This window comes from Schistocerca gregaria, chromosome 3, assembly GCF_023897955.1.
Source record: "Schistocerca gregaria isolate iqSchGreg1 chromosome 3, iqSchGreg1.2, whole genome shotgun sequence".
Taxonomy (NCBI): Eukaryota; Metazoa; Arthropoda; class Insecta; order Orthoptera; family Acrididae; genus Schistocerca; species Schistocerca gregaria.
In genome coordinates, this window is record NC_064922.1 from 562,930,858 (window position 1) to 562,953,321 (window position 22,464).

The 22,464-nt window shown below is 39.3% G+C and overlaps 1 pseudogene; it reads left to right on the forward strand.

The window, feature by feature from the left end:
- LOC126355182 (protein FAM117B-like) overlaps positions 1-22,464 on the forward strand; it is a 79,450-nt pseudogene that overhangs the window by 18,443 nt on the left and 38,543 nt on the right.

Here is a 22,464-nt window from a genome sequence, read left to right on the forward strand (position 1 = left end):
CGAAGATGATTTGAGTTTGTGGAATCTGAACATGAAACAAAACATGGATCTTTCAGAAAAATATCATACACACTGTCCTGAAGATATCAAAAGCCACAAAATGTGAGAACTATCACACAGTCAACTTAACAGCCAATGCAGTTGAGTTGCTGAGAGTACAATGTACAGAAAGATGTAGAAGAAAATTGGAGATCTGTTAGATGACAATCAGTTTGACTTCTACGTCTACATCTACATCCATACTCCGCCAGCCACCTGACAGTGTGTGGCGGATGGTACCTTGAGTACCTCTCTCGGTTCTCCCTTCTATTCCAGTATCGTATTGTTCGTGGAAAGGAGGATTGTCGGTATGCTTCTGTGTGGGCTCTAATCTCTTTGATTTTGTCCTCGTGGTCTCTTCGCGAGATATACATAGGAGGGAGCAATATACTGCTTGCCTCTTTGGTGTAGGTATGTTCTCGAAATTTTAACAAAAGCCCATACCGAGCTACTGAGCGTCTCTCCTGCAGAGTCTTCCACTGGAGTTCATCTATCATATCCGTAACGCATTCGCGATTATTAAATGATCCTGTAATGAAGTGCGCTGCTCTCCGTTGGATCTTCTCTATCTCTTATATCAGCCCTATCTCGTATGGATCCCACACTGCTGAGCAGTATTCAAGCAGTGGGTGAACAAGCATACTGTAACCTACTTCCTTTGTTTTCGGATCGCATTTCCTTAGGATTCTTCCAATGAATCTGTCTGGCATCTGCTTTACCAACAATCAACTTTATATGATCATTCCATTTTAAATCACTCCTAATTCATACTCCCAGATAATTTATGGAATTAACTGCTTCCAGTTGCTGACCTGCTATTTTGTAGCTAAATGATAAGGGGTCTATATTTCTATGTATTCGCAGCACGTTACACTTTTCTACATTGAGATTCAATTGCCATTCCCTGCAGATCCTCCTGCATTTCAGTACAATTTTCCGTTGTTACAACCTCTCGATATACCACAGCATCATCCCCAAAAAGCCTCAGCGAACTTCCGATGTCATCCACAAGGTGATTTATGTATATTGTGAATAGCAACGGTCCTACGACACTTCGATGCGGCACTCCTGAAATCACTCTTACTTCGGAAGACTTCTCTCCATTGAGTATGACGTGCTGCATTCTGTTATCTAGGAACTCTTCAATCCATTCACACAATTGGTCTGATAGTCCATATGCTCTTACGTTGTTCATTAAACGACTGTGGGGAACTGCATCGAACGCCTTACGGAAGTCAAGAAACACGGCATCTACCTGTGATCCCGTGTCTATGGCCCTCTGAGTCTCGTGGATGAATAGCGCGAGCTGGGTTTCACACGACCGTCTTTTTTGAAACCCATGCTTATTCCTACAGAGTAGATTTCTAGTCTCCAGAAAAGACATTATACTCGAACATAATACGTGTTACAAAATTGTACACCTGATCGACGTTAGAGATATAGGTCTATAGTTCTGCACATCTGTTCGACGTCCCTTCTTGAAAATGGGGATGACCTGTGCCCTTTTCCAATCCTTTGGAATGCTACACTCTTCTAGATACCTACGGTACACTGCTGCAAGAAGGGGGGCAAGTTCTTTCGCGTACTCCGTGTAAAATCGAACTGGTATTCCATCAGGTCCAGCGGCCTTTCCTCTTTTCAGCGATTTCAATTGTTTCTCTATCCCTCTGTTGTCTATTGCGATATCTACCATTTTGTCATCTGTGCGACAATCTAGAGAAGGAACTACAGTGCAGTCTTCCTCTGTGAAACAGCTTTGGAAAAAGACATTTATTATTTCGGCCTTTAGTCTGTCATCGTCTGTTTCAGTACCATTTTGGTCACAGAGTGTCTGGACATTTTGTTTTGATCCACCTACCACTTTGACATAAGACCAAAATTTCTTAGGATTTTCTGCCAAGTCAGTACATAGAACTTTACTTCCTAATTCATTGACGCCTCTCGCATAGCCCTCTTCAACTACATTTCGCTTTGCGTAATTTTTGTTTGTCTGCAAGGCTTTGGCTATGTTTGTTTGCTATCAAGTTCCCTTTGCTTCCGCAGCAGTTTTCTAACTCGGTTGTTTTCCATCTCTTACGATCTTGCTTGGCACACTATCTGTCCTTGAGACAAAACGTTTGTGTTGAGCCATCAGGTACTCTGTAATCTGCTTTTTGTCACTTTTGCTAAACAGAAAAATTCTTCCTACCTTTTTTAATATTTCTATTTACGGCTGAAATCATCGATGTAGTAACCGCTTTGATAGCTGATTCCCTGTTCTGTGTTAACTGTTTCAAATAGTTCGGGTCTGTTTGTCACCAGAAGGTCTAATATGTTATCACCACAGAGTTGGTTCTCTGTTTAAGTGCTCAAGGTAGTTTTCATGTACAGTAAAGGCACCTGGGTTGCCATTCCAGTGTCATGTTTGATACTTCTTTGTGTTTTGTCGACCTAGAAAAAGCTAGATGCTAGACATTAGAAATTCTCAAAAGAAATTAAATAAGCTATAGGGAAAGACAGGTAAAGTAGAAGTAGTAAGGGGGAATAATAATAATAACTGCAGACAAAAAACAGAGTTTGGATTAAAAATGGCATAAGATTGCAGTCTTTCTTTTCTGCTATTCAGACCTGTACCTTGAAGAAGCAGTGACACAAATAAAAGAACTTTTCAGTAGGAGATAAAAATTAATATTAAAGGGCTCTGACATAAAGAAGTTGCCACAATAGAGGAACTTGTGACAGGATGCATCAAAGTGGTCAGAGACAGATGACTCGAAAAGATAATTTAATCAAAATGGTAAAGAGTGGACTGATGTTGATACATTCAGAATTCCTGTATTTCTTGAGATCAGGTGTTGTTCTAGAGAATGGGTATCTGAATTGCAGAATATGTATACTCTATCAGAAAATCATCAGTTTAATCCAGTGAGTTTTATTTACGCCATCTTGTATTAGGAAGCACTTATTACTTGTCAGTGTTACATCTTTTAATGAAAACTGTTTGCATTGTGACAGAGTGTAAGCCTATATCTTCTGACTTCTTATGGAATGAGAACAGTACCCATACAGTAATTAAATTACAGCACAGAATGTACGAGAGATTGTGACAGCTAATCATTCACCTCGAAATGAAACTTGGTTGGCGCACACTCAGAAAAGATAATGGTCACCAGCATCTGAAATGGCTTTATTTTTCCTTGCTTTAGTACAGCAAGAAAAGAACATGTGAGGGGAAGGCATCTAAACTTAATTCGCCATTCCCACCCTGAAATACCACTTCCTGTGAGAAAACCAATGATTCCCATTTAACCTTACCATCAATCTCTTGTGGCTTCTATGTCAAACAAGACAGTACAGTGCTGAAAACATTGAACTCTTTTTCATGGTAGTCAATTCACTATACAGTTCCCCAAATCATTAAAATCAAATGTCAGGGCTGTTGAAAAGAACTTAGCTGATTTCCTATTCCATCATGTCCCTTGCTTCCTTCTTGTAACTTCTCTCTTGGTGATGTACTTCACCTCACAATTCCAGAAGGCTTCCTCCGCCCACCCTCCAAGGGCAAAGAAAGTACAAGCCACAAACATCTTCTGGAAACTCCTAATTTTTTCTTAACTTGTCCTCTAATTCTGTATCTCCTGCTGACGCTTGTAGAGCAATGATTGAAAAAAATGTCTCCACATTACCATATTGTACATATGCAAAAGTAAACTCTGACCAGCAAGTACATATTTTTCAGTTACGTAAGTGATATTTATGAACCAAGCATTCCTTAGTGGTCTGTGTTTCTAGTGCTGAAGTTCGCATATTTTTGATGAAATTTTGTCATATACTTCTTGTCGTTACCACTAGCCCTCTTAACCTTTCTTACAGATAGTATCAATGAAATTAGTTTTTCAGGTGCCTCTAAGAAATGCAATAGAACTCATTGAAATGCTGTGCACTCTGATATGTGAGAAGCTATCACTTTGCATTCACTCTGTTCAATGTATTATCTGTTTTTGTGCGGTAATTGTTTTGTTATTAGTAACTTTTGTCATATCTCTAAACCTGTGGTAAATGTTTTAGGGCCCCACCATAGATTTCATCAAGTTTGTTAAAAAAAGTTGAACACATCTTTGTGGTTAAACTGTATCTATTTTCATACGTGCAGTTACCCTTAAAGCTGTACTTTTCGTTCAAGACAAAATACTTTCTGATGTGCCAGTAAAGGTACTAATAGATACACCCTCTGCTTGTATGTTGCCTTTTTATTAATTTGTTGTGGAAGATTGTGATATGCCCAATCAAAAACTTTTTAAAATATGAATTTCAGTGTTCTCTTATCAGTAGAAAAATGATATTGATCTGCAATAATACTGTGCATCATTGTGATATTGACTATACATTAAAGATGGCGTCAATCAGTTCTGCTTGTTCTTTTTGCCAGAGATACTTTAATATGAGAGTATAAGCAAACACAACTGACAGTATACAAGGTGAACCCAGAGTCCACTGTAAAAAATTTTTGGAGGTTGTTCAGGTACAATTTTTTGAATAATTTAATAGAAGAGATGGATCATTTCTCGTGGATCATTACAGAGTAATTGCATTTCCATTTTTGTATCATCATTTATCTTGGCGTCTGTATTGTACTGAAAATACCAGCACAAGAGAGCAAATGTTATCAGGAATGCACTGTATGTCTTGTTTGGTGACAAATTTGTTCATTGCACTTGTGATACGTGCTGTTGATGACAATACCACTTTACTCTCTGCCCTCTAGTTTACAACTGGTACTACTTTTTTCTGTTGAGAAGAGGTTTGGTTTTGAGGCAGCGTTTGTTGTAGATTAATAGCAATTCACAGCAGTAAACATAGATTTACTGATGAAGAGTTGGCCAATATGCACCTCATGTATTGGTTCACTGAATACAGTTGAAAAGTAACACAATGATTTTCTTAGTTGTTCTTGCACTGACTGCAACTGCATCACAGTGCATGTGTTTTGTCTGAGGAGGGTTATTGCATTACTGTGCCTTTTGTGTTGCATCTTTTGGTATTACAGCCTTTTCCACTTTTCCCGAGATATTTTCATGTTGAGAAAGGTAATATGTGTACAAACCAAATAAATCCTTATCACATTATCGCTCTGCACGTGGTTCCTGGTATGGGTTGGGTTGACTTGGGGGGGGGGGGGGGGAGGAGACCAAACTGCAAGGTCATCGGTCCCATCGGATAGGGAAGGATGGGGAAGTAAGTCGGCCATGCTCTTTCAAAGGAACCATCCTGGCATTTGCCTGAGGTGATTCAGGGAAATCACGGAAAACCTAAATCAGGGTGGCCGGATTTGGGATTGAACTGTCGTCCTCCCGAATGAGAGTCCACTGTGCCACCTCACTCAGTATATCACTCCATAACAAGCCACCAGAGACCATGAGGCCCTAACACCAAAACACTCAGAAAAATCCCTGAATAACAACTGAAATTTTGTTGCAGTTTGGATTCAGCGTGGAGGATGGAATAATATAGTTTTGTAAAATTGTTAAAGCTTCTACCAGTAGAACAGTCTTGGTGGAAGACTTAGCAGCATTAGTTTGTCCCAGTTGCAAATGTTTAGTATTGCGTAGATCTCAGTTGACCAAAAGGCACAAAAAAATCGAATTAAAAAAGAACAAAGTGTAATGTTGAAATTTTTGTTAGTTTATATATATATATATATATATATATATATATATATATATATATATATATATATATATATATATATATAACATAAAACAGAAAGAAACTTCCACATGGGAAAAATATATTAAAAACAAAGATTCCAAGACTTACCAAGCGGGAAAGCGCCGGCAGACAGGCACATGAACAAAACACACAAACACACACACAGAATTACAAGCTTTCGCAACTGGCAGTTGCTTCGTCAGGAAAGAGGGAAGGAGAGGGAAAAATGAAAGGATGTGGGTTTTAAGGGAGAGGGTAAGGAGTCATTCCAATCCCGGGAGCGGAAAGACTTCCCTTAGGGGAAAAAAAGGACAGGTGTACACTCGCACACACACACACACATATCCATCCGCACATACACAGACACAAGCAGACATATTTAAAGGCAAAGAGTTAAGCCCTTAACTTTTTTTCCCCTAAGGGAAGTCTTTCCGCTCCCGGGATTGGAATGACTCCTTACCCTCTCCCTTAAAACCCACATCCTTTCATTTTTCCCTCTCCTTCCCTCTTTCCTGACGAAGCAACTGCCAGTTGCGAAAGCTTGTAATTCTGTGTGTGTGTTTGTGTGTTTTGTTCATGTGCCTGTCTGCCGGCGCTTTCCCGCTTGGTAAGTCTTGGAATCTTTGTTTTTAATATATATATATATATATATATATATATATATATATATATATATATATATATATATATATATATAATTTCCCTAATTCATGAGAAGTGGTCAAAATCATACTTCAAATGGATCATTTATTGATCATTACTAAACTTCTCTGTTAAACTATTGACATTATTTATTGTTGAGAATTCAGCCAACTAAGAAACCCATATAACTATAATGAGATCAAGTTTAATAGGATCCTGAATTCATCAGATTGTTCACTAGATCTTACAGCAGTGTGGAACCAGTCTAAGCCTCAGTGAGCCCTAGAAATATTTACAGATATAGTTTAGGTACTTGATAGCACGACCTGTGTCCCACCATACAAAAAGTTAACTCTTGTACTTCAGAGGGGATTTGGTTATTTATTCTACTTACTCCGAATAACAAATCTCTTCACATTATCAAATTGACTCAGAAGTCGCCCAAAAATAAGTTAAGATGGAAAAGTGCAGCTTACTACTATACATCACCACATCAGTCTGTAGCCTCTTCCTGGGATTTGATGCATGCAGGACTGATTAGCACAGTGCGACTCCTTATTAAACACGAAGGAAAAAAAACCACTTTTCATCTATATTAGTAACTACTGATAAGGCCATTGTCAGTTAATACCCATCTTAGAATTTCATAGTCTTGTGAGGTGTACTGCTGAAGAGTGGTACTGTATTTCTGTATGGTACCTAATAGATTTCATGGTGCTTATCTTAAATAGTCTATGAAGCTCCACTTTCTGCCAAGAGTTGGCCTTCTGCTCATTCCACATTTAATGAAGACATACAATACAGAAATTTTTAGCGTATGTGTATTTCTGGGGGGGAGAACATTGGTTAGAGTGAATAGAATTATGCTGTTATTTCAGTGCAAAAATTCTGATATATTGGAGCAAATTAAAGATAAAACTGCTCTTAAGTAGCAGTTTTTTTTATGTAGTTGAAAAAAAAAAGCTATTTGTCACAAATATTTATACTCAATTCCAAATGTAATTCATTCCTAGGTGCTTGTCACTGCACTGCTCTCAGCGTAATAATTAGCCAGAAATTTGTTACAGACACTGAAATCCAAGGTTAGCAACATATTGATGTGTTTCCAGCTTGATGTGTGCCAAGTCTCAATTAGGAGAAAGCTGTAACTTCTCCAACAGGCATGATTAAAATAATTTCTTGTGCATGGAAATACAGGTACAACCACAACTAAGGCAATTCTGGTCACCATTCCAGTAAAACCAATAGTGCCTCGGCCCACAATGAGGAGTTCGATAGAGGGGCTGAACCAAGAGATAGAGAGGCTAGTGCTGAAAGCTGGAGGCGGTCCACAGGATTCTGAAAGGGAAGAGGAGAAGGTATGTATACTGTCAAATGATCACTTATGTAAGAATACACATCTGTACACTCTCACATATTGTCAGGTTTGGTTGAAGAAACATAATTAAAATTTGAAAATTAGGATCACGAAAATGTAACTCATAAACCTTAGTGCACTGCATGGCTCTTGCATTATTTAAGTATGTAGTAAGAAAATACATAAAAATCTTTGGAAGTTAGATTTTAGCTTGTGCCTGTATTACTTAAGTGTAGCTCTCTAGGAGTAATGATTATTTGTTATTTGGATAACTGAAGAGCAAATCTTTAAAAACAAAAAAGTGTGCTGACTTCATGACACCATTAGATGGAGGTATCTAAAAGAAACTGTAGCCAACATAGACTGACTGCTTCATGACTAGAATTCAGTGTGTAATCAGATATCACCAAGAGGATTTTTTTTTCTGACTTACCAAAGACATTTTATTGTATCATCAATAATATTATAGTGAAGAAGTCTTGTTTTCATAGTATGCATGGTCCAGAATGTGACTAGTTCAGTTCCTGTTTAAGAAAGAAGGTAGACAGTAGGCTGCCAAAGTGACTCACAAGAGATTGTCTAATGTCATATGTATGGGGAGAATTTAAAAATGGTGATTTAAACAGGATTTATTCATGGAACCATTATTTTTTGTGTGTGTTAATATTTGGGACAATTCAATTCACTCCAAACTTTTTGCAGAGACATAAGAACCAGAATAAAAAGACAGTGGCATATAAGAAATGTGAAGGAAGATTTTGAGTTTAGAGAAAGAGTAACAAGAAAGCTTTAGTTCAGAAATTTATTATGTCAAGTTCTCAGACAAATAATGGGAATGGGTGGTGGCAGTGTTGTAAAAAGTGTGGGACAAATTTGATGCACATTAGACATATGCAGATGCTAGATGGCTTTTTAAACATAAAAATAATTTGAGTGAAAGTACCCAAATGAATTTTTTTGTGGATTCAGATAAAATATCAGGGGCATAATATTGTCTTTGAGTAATGAAATAAAGTGTAATCACATTTGATTATTATGTAAAGCCTATGGATAGTGATATGATGAGTGATAGTTAAATATCAGCCATAAGATGTACAGATTGCATTTGTAGGTACTACCTGTTGTTTGGGCTCATGGGGAAGTGTTGTGTGTGACCATGGGCAGTTGCAGACATACCAAGCGACACCAGAAGGACACCGAGCGCCACTGGCAGATCTGCTGAGGTCGACGCGTTCAGTCAACACGCAGACTCCAGCTGGTGGTGATTTTACAGGGAGTTCTCAATCTTCAGGTTGGTGTATTTGGTCTTTGCAGTTGTTATTGAACTTAAAGGTTTTATAGATAAAAGATTAGAAAATGTCAGCTACTGACGAGCATTCAGATACTGTTGATCTATATTTGTATAGAAATAAATATCTGAGGTTCCTAATATTGATAGAAATACAGGCACGAGACTGCAAATGAAAGAGAAGTGTCTGAATGGGATGAGCAGTTCAGTGACAAACATGCAAGCTTTGAATCTAGTTCCTTGGGATGGACATACATCCAGTTCAACTAATGCACATGTTTATCAAATTATATTGGCAAATAGAAAATGAGTAGTTGATAAAAATGCACTTTAAGTTTTGAGATGCACTGTGTTTCTTTTCCGGTGTTTCCAAAACCTTTTTTCTTGGAGAAAAAAGTTCAGTTGTCAATGTTCTAACAGTGGCAGATGCAGACACACACTGCTATTATTAACAACAAAATGAAACATGTTTCCTTGACAACCTCCAGAGATAAAATAAATATTTTCATGGAAGACTAAAGTTTGTCCAAGAAAGCACTGACAGTGTTTGAAGAGAAACAAGACAGAAGTGACATCTCATTTGTTTAGGTTATGCAGATGTATTTCGCTATCAATGTGGCTCAGAGAGCAAATTTTAAAATTTTATTTCAAAATTCATTGCCACGTTTGAAGTAATAAGACTTTTTTTAGAAAAATAAGTATGAAATATTGTTCGTATTAAGCAGGTTTCTATCTTATCCATTATAGAAATAGCTAACAGGTTCACTAGAACAGTTAAGTTACATAATCTGTAGTAGGAAGTATTACAGTAGATTAATGGTTTTTTCCCAAAGTAGCTGTTTCAGTACTAATCTCCTACAAGGATTGGATCTTTAATAGTGGCAACTATTTATTTACAGCTTGTACAAAATAGATAAGTGTTTGTAAGTTGTACTGACCTTCATAGTAGTCACCAGCATAAAGTGTAACCCATTGCCAGTGATGCGAAAGTTGTAGGATACTCTTAGCAGTGCCAGTTTTGTTGACAGTTCAAGGGTGCGGTCTATTGCCCGACAAATTTGTAGCAGTTCTGAAGCGAATGCCGTGAAGTGTTTCCTTCAGTTCAGAAATCAAGTTGAACTTACGATGGCTCAAGTCGGGGAGTGCAGTAGGTGGTATAGCACTTAGCAGCCTCGTCAGTCAAACAAATCAGTAAAGGCTTGCACTGTACGTGCTTGAGCATTGTCCTGCAAAATGATGGTCAGGTCCTGTGGAAGAGTCATTACTTCTGTCTCTGTGTTGTTCATTTTTGGAACACAGCCTACGAACAGCTTAGAGACAGAAGTGATGATACTTTCTGCATGACCTGACCACCATTTTGCAGGACAATGCTCAAGCACGTACAGTGCAATTTGTTACTGATTTGTTTGACTGATAGGGCTGCTAAGTGCTATACCACCTAGTGCACTCCCCCGGCTTATGCCTTCATGTGTTCAACTCTGTTTCTAAACTGAAGGAAACACTTCATGGCATTCACTTCAGAACTGCTACAAATTTGTCAGGCAATAGTCCGTGCTGCTAGAACTGTCAACACAACTGGCACTGCTAAGAGTATCCTATGACTTCCCCATCGCTGGCAACGGATTAAAACTTTGAAACACATGTTTTGTATGAGCTGTAAATAAATAGTTGCCACTATTAAAGTTCCAACCGTCATATAACAATAATTGTAATTGGTTTTTAGTAGTAATTATAACAGTAGTTTGCAGTGACTGTATCTGCCAGTCAACAACAATTTGATTCATTCCACACCTTTGAAGACTCTACTCCAAGATAGGATATATTGAAATTATATGTGAGCGAATTAATAATAAGAGCCATACACAGATCCATGCATTTAAAGGTATATGTGCAAATGTGTCACACACGTTACCATTTCTATTCTGGTGTAGAAGAAATGGTGAAACATAGTGGTCACCGCAAGGGAATCAATGCTGCCTGACCTATAGTCACGTCAACAATAGGGAGCAGGAAACTATGAAGAAAAAAGTAAAATTAGGATGTTGGGTCATGTAAAACCAGCACCTACAGACACCCATATGGAAGTTTTAGGCCTTTTCAAAATAACATTAAAGTACCCAATTCATCATCACCCTCTCCTATCTCAAAACAAATTACATAATCCTTCACACTGAATAGAAAAAGTCAGTAGAATATAGGGACATAGTTGATAATGGCACCACTTTTCCAATGGAAATATGTATGTATTGGCACCCAAATGGAGGATTTGAATATTTTTATTTTTTATGTGTTTATGAGAACCACATTTCTAAGAAAATAATACATGGCTAAGAGCTATACAGAATGGGTGATCTACATGAGGGCCAACGTTAAGTGCAGAGTGATGGTCGCTGTCGTCACGCTACACGAATTTTCGTGACCACTGGATGTAGCAGTTGCTGCTCTAATATATCCCCTGCACAGGATAGCTAATGCCAGTGTACATGCTGTCTCAACAAGTGCTTGATAAATAAGCTGCCACAGAATTGACCAAGAAAATCTTCCATCTTTTTTCTTCCAGGTAACTATGTCCTTTGTGTTTCTCAGGATGTATACTACTTGGGACAACTGGGAGACCCGGGAATTTTTTCATCCAGGACAAAACTGGGGAAAGCCCTACTGCAGCAATAAAACACGAACAAGACAAAAAACGAAAATAAAAACTTAAGTTGTAAAGAAAATGTGCCATATACAATAACAAACATAGTGCTCATACAAGCGTCTGTGAGCAACAAAATGTTTCAAAGGCCTCCGATGATTGTGACGTCACAACTGTTTACATTAGATTCGTTTTAGCAGTTGCGAGCGGGCTCATGTGTATGCACAGTTGAGTGGCATGTGAGTAGTACCTTCTCTCGTTTTTGGCTACAGAAATGTGGCTGTTGGCTGTGTAAGCAGTCACAGCAAGTAGCGAGATGCAACCGGGAAAAATTTTACTGTCATGCCCATGCTGCAAGATTCACACATGTGCAGCGGGTCCGGACCTATGAGGGAGGCGAGGTGGAGGCTGCTAAATTCATATTCTTGAGGAGGAAGAAGCCTTGTTTCACAAAGCGCCTAACATCCAGTGCACGTAGGACTATCGATTACTCGTATGATTTTGATGCGCATCCCTGTTGACTTTTGAACACACACTGTAAGTTGATTTCTGAATGAAACTTAAGCCACCCGGGGTAGCCGTGCAGTCTGAGGCGACTTGGCGCGGTTCGCACGTCTCGCTCCACTGGAGGTTCGAATCCTACCTCAAGCATGGGTGTGTGTGTTGTCCTTAGCATAAGCTAGATTAAGTAGTATGTAAGCCTAGGGACTGATGCCATCAGCAATTTGGTCCCATAGGGGAAAAAAAAAAAACCTACCAGAGTGGAAATAAATCACTAACAGATAAGAAAGATTACGTATTATCTTCTCAGCGTATTCAGGGAAATGAAAGTTTGTAAGAAAATGTTTGGCCAGATACACCAGTAAGGGCCAGTTGTACAGTCCCCATCTAGCAGCCGCTTAAGTTCTATTCTGGAAGTAGCACGGAAAATGGTTTGTACGAACATAACAATGCCTAACCGGAGAATAATAAAGGATAACTAAACTGGTGATTCTGGCAGGATTAGTGAAGTTAACCAGCAAATACGTTTTGACAGAGGCAGGTATAGTTCCAGAAATAGTCATGACAAGATTGTTTGTTAGAATGAGGAAGGAGAAGATACAGGTACATCACACAAATTGGGGAAGAATATAACGATTCCAAATTTATATAAAAATTTTGTACTACTAGTTTTTGATCACCTGTCCGAGAAACTGGAGCATATGAATGAAATGTTAAACTATATTCTAACATAAAGCTTTTTGCTTGTAGTTGGCCTAATAGGCATTTTATGTTCGTCTTCATGAATTACATTCTGTCATATTATAAAAATGACCATGTGTGCCTAAACAATCACGTTTATTTGGTGTGTGTGTGTTACAATTTCTGCAGTGTTAGAAAGGCCTATTTTGTTTTATCTAGCAGACAGTGACAAAATAGACATAATCAGATTGAGAAACCACACCAATCTTGGGTACTATTTGTATTAACAGCTTAACGCAGTATTAGACAACAATATTTTGATTTTTAATGTAGCAAAATATATGACGAACTTTGATGAGGCAATAGATTCTTTCGCAGAAAGAAAAGCATGCCGTGTAAAGCTGTAGCAAGATCAGAAAGAAAACAGTGCTAGGAGCTAAGGATTGAAGAAATGTGTACTGTCTTGCTTGTCTCTTGTCTTTACTGGTTTTATTTATGCTATATTTAATTTTGTCACCCAAAACAGAAAGTTATTAGCTAACAGGCAATAAAGAGTCCAAATTTTCTGAAGAGTTCTTGTTCTCCCAGTTACAAATAATCCCATCCAGTATAATTGTTAGTATTTTTAAGAGGGGCAGGATGTCAAACCGGATGACTGGGAGCAGGAGAGAGACCACAGGACATTTTAATTTCCACCGTCCTTAATTTTATGTGATGGCATCCAGTACAAAATATACACGTTTCAATTCTACAGAACGAAATACAGTGACATGCGACAGAAGTTATAAGCTGGAGAAACAGGGGTGACACTGCACTCTGACGCACTTAAGACCAAATAACATATGGAATATATGTGTTTTATATATCAGACATCTTCAGAAAGATGTGCACTGCAAAATGAACGTATTTTTGAAAATTTGATTTTATGAAATTTTTGAAGTCATATCCCAAACACTCGAGGGAGGGTGGCTGGGAGTATGGGTGGAGGGGGGGCGGCGGCACTATCTTAGTACTGCCCCGGTTCGGAAATATCATAGATCAGAGGCTGATGCGCAGAGCAGTCTTGAGTTATACTGGGGAAGTGTGTAGTCTCCACATGACCTATGTTTACATTTAGTGATTCTGCTGTTTCCTCTTCGTTTACTGCTCTCATGTCAAATGAAAACAAAATGGATTTCAGTGGCCATTGGCTATCAAGTGAATTAAAATACATACACATAATTACGGAAGGCTAATATACGTTGTTAGTTTCAGATTTTATTTTATTTCCAGTTTGCTGGCAGCCATGCATTAATTGCCTTGTAGAACAATGAAGTTATTTTTGTCGGTTTGCTAATGAAATTTGGTTTTTATTAATTTTTTACACTGAGGCAGTCAATGTGTTACAAACAAAGTGCTTAATATATTAAAAACAAAGATTCCAAGACTTACCAAGCGGGAAAGCGCCGGTAGACAGGCACAATAAATAAAACACACAAACTCACACACACAGAATTTCTAGCTTTCGCAATCGACGGTTGCTTCTTCAGGAAAGAGGGAAGGACGAAAGGATGTGGGTTTTAAGGGAGAGGGTAAGGAGTCATCCCAATCCCGGGAGTGGAAAGACTTACCTTAGGGGGAAAAAAGGACAGGTGTTCGCGCGCACACACACACACACACACACACACACACACACACACACACACACACACACAAGGTTCCACACTATTAGCTAATTTCAACTGCTCGCTGCATTTCAAGTGTATGTTTTCATCTTACAACACGTATGGCATTATGCCATAATAAAGAATCAGGTCGAGGTCTACTTCATTGGGAATCTGGACACACGAATGTGCTCTTTAAGTATGCACTTTAAATGTGCCATGTTAGTATAGTTCACGAAATTCCGATGCTCTTGGAGTATCCTCTGATGGCTCTTTTTCTTTTGTTGCATAATGTAAGATCTTTTAATGTTTTACATACATGAACATACGGATGTCCTACGTCGTCATAGCTTGCGCAAGTGCTATAACGCCTGTTACCTGGCGCTCTCTGAAAACTACTGAAACAAACCTATTTCTAGCAGGACGTGGGAAAATATTGCAATGGTGGTTTGAAAAGTTACTTTCAAAGAAAATTTCCTTTTACGCGAGTTGAACTATGTGCGATGAATTTATCAAGTCACAGAGCGTTTGATGACAAGCCATTTAGAAGTACTTAGAGCCCAGAAGATCAGACATTCATGTCGTTATTATGAGTAAATTGATGTAGTGCTACAGGAAGCTCTTTTTCCTCTGCAGTAGCTAATTTATTTGTGGAAAACTTTCAGGACAGGTCACTGGACTTGGCTAAAAAGTTTACTTGCACATTTGTGTGATATATCTCAAAGTGTAACACTCGCAAAAAATATCAACATTATATGTGAAAGCTTTTCTTTTCTTGTAGCAATACTATGTATATTAATTTAAAACATTAACTTTTCCTGTTTGTGTGTCCATGCTACTTAATAGTGATGTTGCTGTTAGCTGACTATATCATGTGTCCTGTGGTCTGAATATCCAGTCATCAGCTGGTGGGATCGTGTGACATTAGCTATGACTGGCTTACAGAAGCATATCGCAATCTCTATTATAATGGTTTGGAAAGTAACATGCGGTGTTTGGTGGTATTTGAATTTATACTTTCGTAATACAAAAATATACTGTGTACATATTGCTGCGCATCAAAAATCTTTCCAAAAGTAATTTTCTTCCCTGAGTTTCGTTTTATAAAGTGCTGGGAAATTCTACGCCTGTGTATAAAAACATATCCATTCAAAAGGTGGGTAGGTTTTAACAGTTCAGTGGGAAAATATACCATCACTTAACACGGAAAAAGTGTGTTTTCATCTGGGAGAAAGTGTATTTTGAACCGGGAAGCTCGGGAAAAACCCCGGAATTTTTTTCTCCATCTGCGTATACACCTTGGTTTATGCCCCAGCATTAAAGGACGTATGTTTTTATGAAAAAATCAACCAATTTCATTACAACTAGATTGTCATTCAAGAGTGACCTTTTTCTTATGCCTCAGCTTCATAGAAAGTGTTCATAGGAAGGTGACTATAAACTTATACTCCAGTGACTATTCTCTTGTGTGTGTTCATGCCCCTCAGAGATGGGCATTTAATAATCAGTAAAATTTACTGCTTGCGATTTATCAGACTTGGTGCATTTGAATAGAACTAGTGAAGCATGTATTTTCAAGTATACCAGTCACACACGAAGAAGATCACCTGTGGCAGGCTGAAAAAATGAAGGTAGTTTTGTTATGTATAGCAGTGCAGTACTATGGAAATTTATGCTAACGTGTTCAGCCAAAATCATGTTTGATCTCATTATAGGGGAGAAGTGAGTCGTAGGTAGCAAGAAGCAGTTCTGGAAAGGTAGTCTGAATCTATTTAACCAATTATCTATGTTAGAAAGTATGAGAGTCATTTCAGGATCTTGAGGAAGGGGACTGCATTCTTTTTCACTGTTATGTTGACAAGTAGTGTTATCCAAGCCACAAAAAAGATGATACTGCAGTTACAAAGTATTTTTACACCATAACATCTTATTTTCCGGGATACAATATTATAATAATAATAAACCATAAAATACAAGTGTTGGTTTCCACTGTTTGATGTTGTAGTGGTGCATATTTGATTTAAATTTTAACAGTTCTGAAGAGAACTTCGTTTCACGAGGTGAACGATGGAGTTGGTTCTGGTTCCAGACACACAGCACCCAGATCCCGATAACATACTCTATATCCTGTTGTGATAAGTATGTACTCAGGAAAAATAAAATGGAGAGGAAACAGTAATGCCTCCGCTCTCTCCCTTTATGAATCCAGGAAAGATATATATATATAGATCCAGATGTTACTTGAAATATTGCCTTCACAAGCTTCATGGGTAATGCCATTGAAAGGATGATCACCAGTCCAGGTGGACTCTAAAATTTTGGTAGAAACCATTCTACCTTGCTGGATTTGATCATGAAAAATAAATCCTTCACAAGTGTCATCTGACAGCATATTTCTTTCTTACCTTCTTTCATTCTTCATGTTGCTCCTTCTTTCTCTCTTATCTGGAAATGACGTGCTACCTCTTTAATGTACAACATGCGACATCAGCTCTATGAATAAGACTTTCCAGAATTGTCAGTCCTGCAGGATGCTGTTTATATGCTAGCTAGATATACTTCCTGATCATATTAATCAAGAGTGTGGCATTCCCATGGGATGACTGACTTCACCAGTAAAATTACCATTGTAAGGAGTGCAGTCAATGCTGCTTGTTTATGGATCTCCATACTCATTCTATATCCTTGTCATAGTCTCTCGTCAACAACAGGAAACAATCAGTTGACTGAAGGAAATTATGAAGTGTAAGTGTTTCAAATTTTTGTGTAGTAAGTTATTACATTGTACTTAGTTCTCCAAGGCGCTGTAAGTTTCTTAGCCTTAAGCTTCTGTCTTCAATATTAATTTTAATCTTGTGGTTTCCTTGCCTTTAATCTAAAACATAATTCACTTCATTTTTAAATATAGGAAATTGTTAATGTGAACATAAAAATACCAGAATAATTCATTTTAAATGTCATGTACAGTAAGATTAAATTACTCCACATACAGGTATGTGCTGTCCTCATCTTGTAAACAGGCCGGCAAGCCACCGGTTTTCTAGATGTTCCCTTTCTTTATTCATTCATCAGGCAATTAATTTTAACTATCCTAGTCTCCCTCATGAAAACAGGAAATTGGGAAATTTTTAGACTGTCAACAGAACATTAATGAGAGAGAGAGAGAGAGAGAGAGAGAGAGAGAGAGAGAGAGAGAGAGAGAGAGAGAGAGAGAGGAGGGGGGGCGGTGTTAAATTTGAGGTTCATAGATAAATGCTATATCTCAGAATTGTGTGCAAATAGAAGTTCTTGATATAGTTGTAGTGAATGATATAAAATAAATTTTTGTTTTGCAGTAGAGGATTGTGTTTTCTACAGAAAGGAGTTGCAGAATTGCAAAAAAGTAAAATGTTGTCTGCAACTAATGCCAATATTTTTCATTTGAAATTCTGTTGAAATGCTGTGCTTTTATCATAATTTGTTAATGCATTTCTTCATTTGCATTAAACCAGAGATTTTATTGTAGGACCACCATCGCGAGAATCTGTTTCACCCATGATCCCTGGGTCAATGGATCTGTCAAGGCCTCCAAGTGATTTCCAAGGTATATCTTTATATAAAATACCATTTTAAAGTAATTACTGTTTCAGTAATGATAGCAACATGTATGCAAATTCATAACAAAAGAAATGGAATGTGTCGTTCAGAAAGAGGAATGACAGTAAATACACAGACATGTCTACATACTGAGAGGTGTGACAATAAAGTAATGAGACTGATGTGAAAAAACTTTGCTAACTGTTTTAGTTAAGACTAGTGTTGCCTCCTTCAAAGTTGTTCCCTTCTTATTGCACACACTTCCTCCAGCGCTTCTGCCATTGATGGTAACATTTCTGGAACTTATATGCAGTAATATCCTCCAAAACCTCTTCAGTAATATCCTCAAAAACCCTCATCACAGCTTTTTGGACATCTTGTGTTTGAAAACGGTATCCCTTGACCGCTGTTTTGACTCTTGGAAATAGAAAAAAGTTACACAGAGCGATATCTGGTGAATAAGGTGGCTGTGGTAGTACTGAAATTTGTTTCGAGGTTAAAAATTGCTGTACTCACAGAGCAGTATGGGATGGCGCATTATCGTGATGCAGAATCTAATTATCATGAATGTTGGCATGGACAGAAAGAACGCTTTTATGAAGTCTTTCTAAAATTTCTTTGTAATAATATTGGTTAACTGTTCGTCCAGGAGGCACCCACTCTTTGTGAACAATTCCCTTGGAATCAAAGAAGCATACAAGCATGCATTTCACTTTTCACTTTGACATGCTAGCTTTTTTTTTGGTCTGGGTGATCCCTTTGAGCACCATTGTGAACTTTGGTGTTTTGTCTCTGCATCATACTGAAAAAATTAACTTTCATCAACAGTGATAACACGGCTCAACAATTCTGGATTGATTTCCGTTTGCTCTAACAGATCAGCTGCCACATTTTTCCGTGTTTCTCGCTGTTGTGATGTGAGATTTTTGGGGACCATTTTTGCACAAATCTTTCTAATACCAAGATCTTCAGTTATTATTAAATGAACTGTTTCTCAATTGATGTTCAGTTCTTCTGCAATCATTTTCATGGATAATCTTCGATCAGATCGTACTAGTTCACGCATCCTGGCCAAGTTGACATCCGTCCATGAGGTCAATGGTCGTCCACAGTTGTTTTCATCTTTAACATTCATTCTGTCTTCAATAAACATTTTATGCCAACTAAAAAGAAAGAAAATCAGTCTCATTACTTTATTGTCGCACCTCATATAAATACATTTAAATGTAACTCTATAACACTCCTTAAACTTTCAGAGGCTTGAACAGTGTATTGCTTCTCAATCCTGTTTCACTTGCCTGTCCCTGCTTTTCATCTCCTTAAGACATCTTTGTCTTCTATGGTTATGTTTCTAAGGTTTTTATTACTTCAGTGTTAGTATTTTTAATGATCATCATTTCAGATTCAGTGAGTAAAATAATACTTTCACAAATGTGTAACACTTTTTCCATAGATTTTGTACAATTACTGTGCATATGCAAAACTAAATGATGCAATCGACTTCATACTTAAGAATTACTTTACTGCTTAAATACCTAGAATTTATGATTATTATAATGCTTTGAACTTATATTACCTGTACTTACCATCCACCCTTTTTGTTATGAACTTAAACAACTTCTTACAATATTATATATCTAAAAACAAAGATGATGTGACTTACCAAACGAAAGCACTGGCAGGTCGATAGACACACAAACAAAAATACACACAAAATTCAAGCTTTCGCAACCAACCGTTGCTTCATCAGGAAAGAGGGAAGGAGAGGGAAAGACGAAAGGATGTGGGTATTAAGGGAGACGGTAAGGTGTCATTCCAATCACGGGAGCATAAAGACTTACCTTAGGGGGGAAAAGGACAGGTATACACTCTCGCGCGCGCACATACAGACACAAGCAGACATTTGTAAAGGCAAAGAGTTTGGGCAGAGATCTCAGTCGAGGCGGAAGTACAGAGGCAAAGAAGTTGTTGAAAGACAGGTGAGGTATGAGCGGCGGCAACTTGAAATTAGCGGAGGTTGAGGCCTGGCAGATATCGAGAACAGAGGATATACTGAAGGGCAAGTTCCCATCTCTGGAGTTCTGACAGGTTGGGTTAATGGGAAGTATCCAGATAACCCGGACGGTGTAACACTGTGCCAAGATGTGCTGGCCGTGCACCAAGGCATGTTTAGCCACAGGGTGATCCTCATTACCAACAAACACTGTCTGCCTATGTCCATTCATGCGAATGGACAGTTTGTTGCTGGTTATTCCCACATAGAAAGTGTCACAGTGTAGGCAGGTTAGTTGGTAAATCACATGGGTGCTTTCACATGTGGCTCTGCCTTTGATCATGTACACCTTCCGGGTTACAGGACTGGAGTAGGTGGTGGTGGTGGTGGTGGTGGTGGTGGTGGTGGGAGGGTGCATGGGACAGTTTTTACACCAGGAGTGGTTAGAAGGGTAGGAGCCAGAGGGTAGGGAAGGTGGTTTGGGGATTTCATAGGGATGAACCAAGAGGTTACGAAGGTTAGGTGGACGGCGGAAAGACCCTCTTGGTGGAGCGGGGAGGATTTAATGAAGAATGGATATCATTTCAAGGCAGGATTTGAGGAAGTCGTATCCCTGCTGAAGAGCCACATTCAGAGTCTGATCCAGTCCCAGAAAGTATTGTCACAAGTGGGGCACTTTTGGCGTTCTTCTGTGGGAGGTTCTGGGTTTGAGGGGATGAGGAAGTGGCTCTGGTTATTTGCTTCTGTACCAGGTCGGGAGGGTAGTTGCGGGATGCGAAAGCTGTTTTCAAGTTGTTGGTGTAATAGGTCAGGGATTCAGAACTGGAGCAGATTCGTTTGCCACGAAGACTTAGGCTGTAGGGAAGGGACTGTTTGGTATGGAATGGGTGGCAGCTGTCATAATGGAGATACTGTTGCTTCTTGGTGGGTTTGATGTGGACGGACGTTTGTTTGTCTGTCTATCGACCTGCCAGTGCTTTCGTTTGGTAAGACACATCATCTTTGTTTTTAGATATTTTTTTCCTACGTGGAATGTTTCCCTCTACTATGTTCTTACAATATTGAAATTGCTGTCCCGGCTTATTTTCCTCTCCTCAACTTTTTAAATATTTTACACTGGTTCTGTTGTGAATTTTGTGCCATCAATTTGAAATTGTTGATAATAAAGTACATTATGTAAGTAGATTTCACACTCCTTTGAAACAGTGATCCTTTACCTTTCATTACATTGTAGTTGACAATATACTAAGCCTGATGGGTTACTTTGACACATATTGGCTCATATTGAGAGACCTTCATCACCTGCTGCATATATATCTGTGCAATGATTCTGTGTATTAGGCTGTAAGCAATTCCTACGTATATGTGAAAAATATGGTACTCTGTATTTGTCTTTTAAGTAACTGCAAATCAGTTTAAATCATTTAGTAGTACAACGGGGCATCTTGTAACTAAACTAACTCATCGCTTATCATCATCTCTCCCCCCCCCCCCCAAACTAACCTAATCTACCCCCGCTCTCTCTCTCTCCCCCCAACTCTCTCTCCCCCCAACTCTCTCTCCCCCCAACTCTCTCTCCCCCCCCCAACTCTCTCTCCCCCCCCCAACTCTCTCTCCCCCCCCAACTCTCTCTACCTCCCCCCAACTCTCTCTACCTCCCCCCAACTCTCTCTACCTCCCCCCAACTCTCTCTACCTCCCCCCAACTCTCTCTACCTCCCCCCAACTCTCTCTACCTCCCCCCAACTCTCTCTACCTCCCCCCAACTCTCTCTACCTCCCCCCAACTCTCTCTACCTCCCCCCAACTCTCTCTACCTCCCCCCAACTCTCTCTACCTCCCCCCAACTCTCTCTACCTCCCCCCAACTCTCTCTACCTCCCCCCAACTCTCTCTACCTCCCCCCAACTCTCTCTACCTCCCCCCAACTCTCTCTACCTCCCCCCAACTCTCTCTACCTCCCCCCAACTCTCTCTACCTCCCCCCAACTCCCTCTACCTCCCCAACACGCGATCTAGTGTTCCCCAACTCTCTACCTCCCCCAACTCTCTCTACCTCCCCCCAACTCTCTCTACCTCCCCCCAACTCTCTCTACCTCCCCCCAACTCTCTACCTCCCCCCAACTCTCTCTACCTCCCCCCAACTCTCTACCTCCCCCAACTCTCTACCTCCCCCCAACTCTCTCTACCTCCCCCCAACTCTCTCTACCTCCCCCCAACTCTCTCTACCTCCCCCCAACTCTCTCTACCTCCCCCCAACTCTCTCTACCTCCCCCCAACTCTCTCTACCTCCCCCCAACTCTCTCTACCTCCCCCCAACTCTCTCTACCTCCCCCCAACTCTCTCTACCTCCCCCCAACTCTCTCTACCTCCCCCCAACTCTCTCTACCTCCCCCCAACTCTCAACACGCGCATCTAGTGT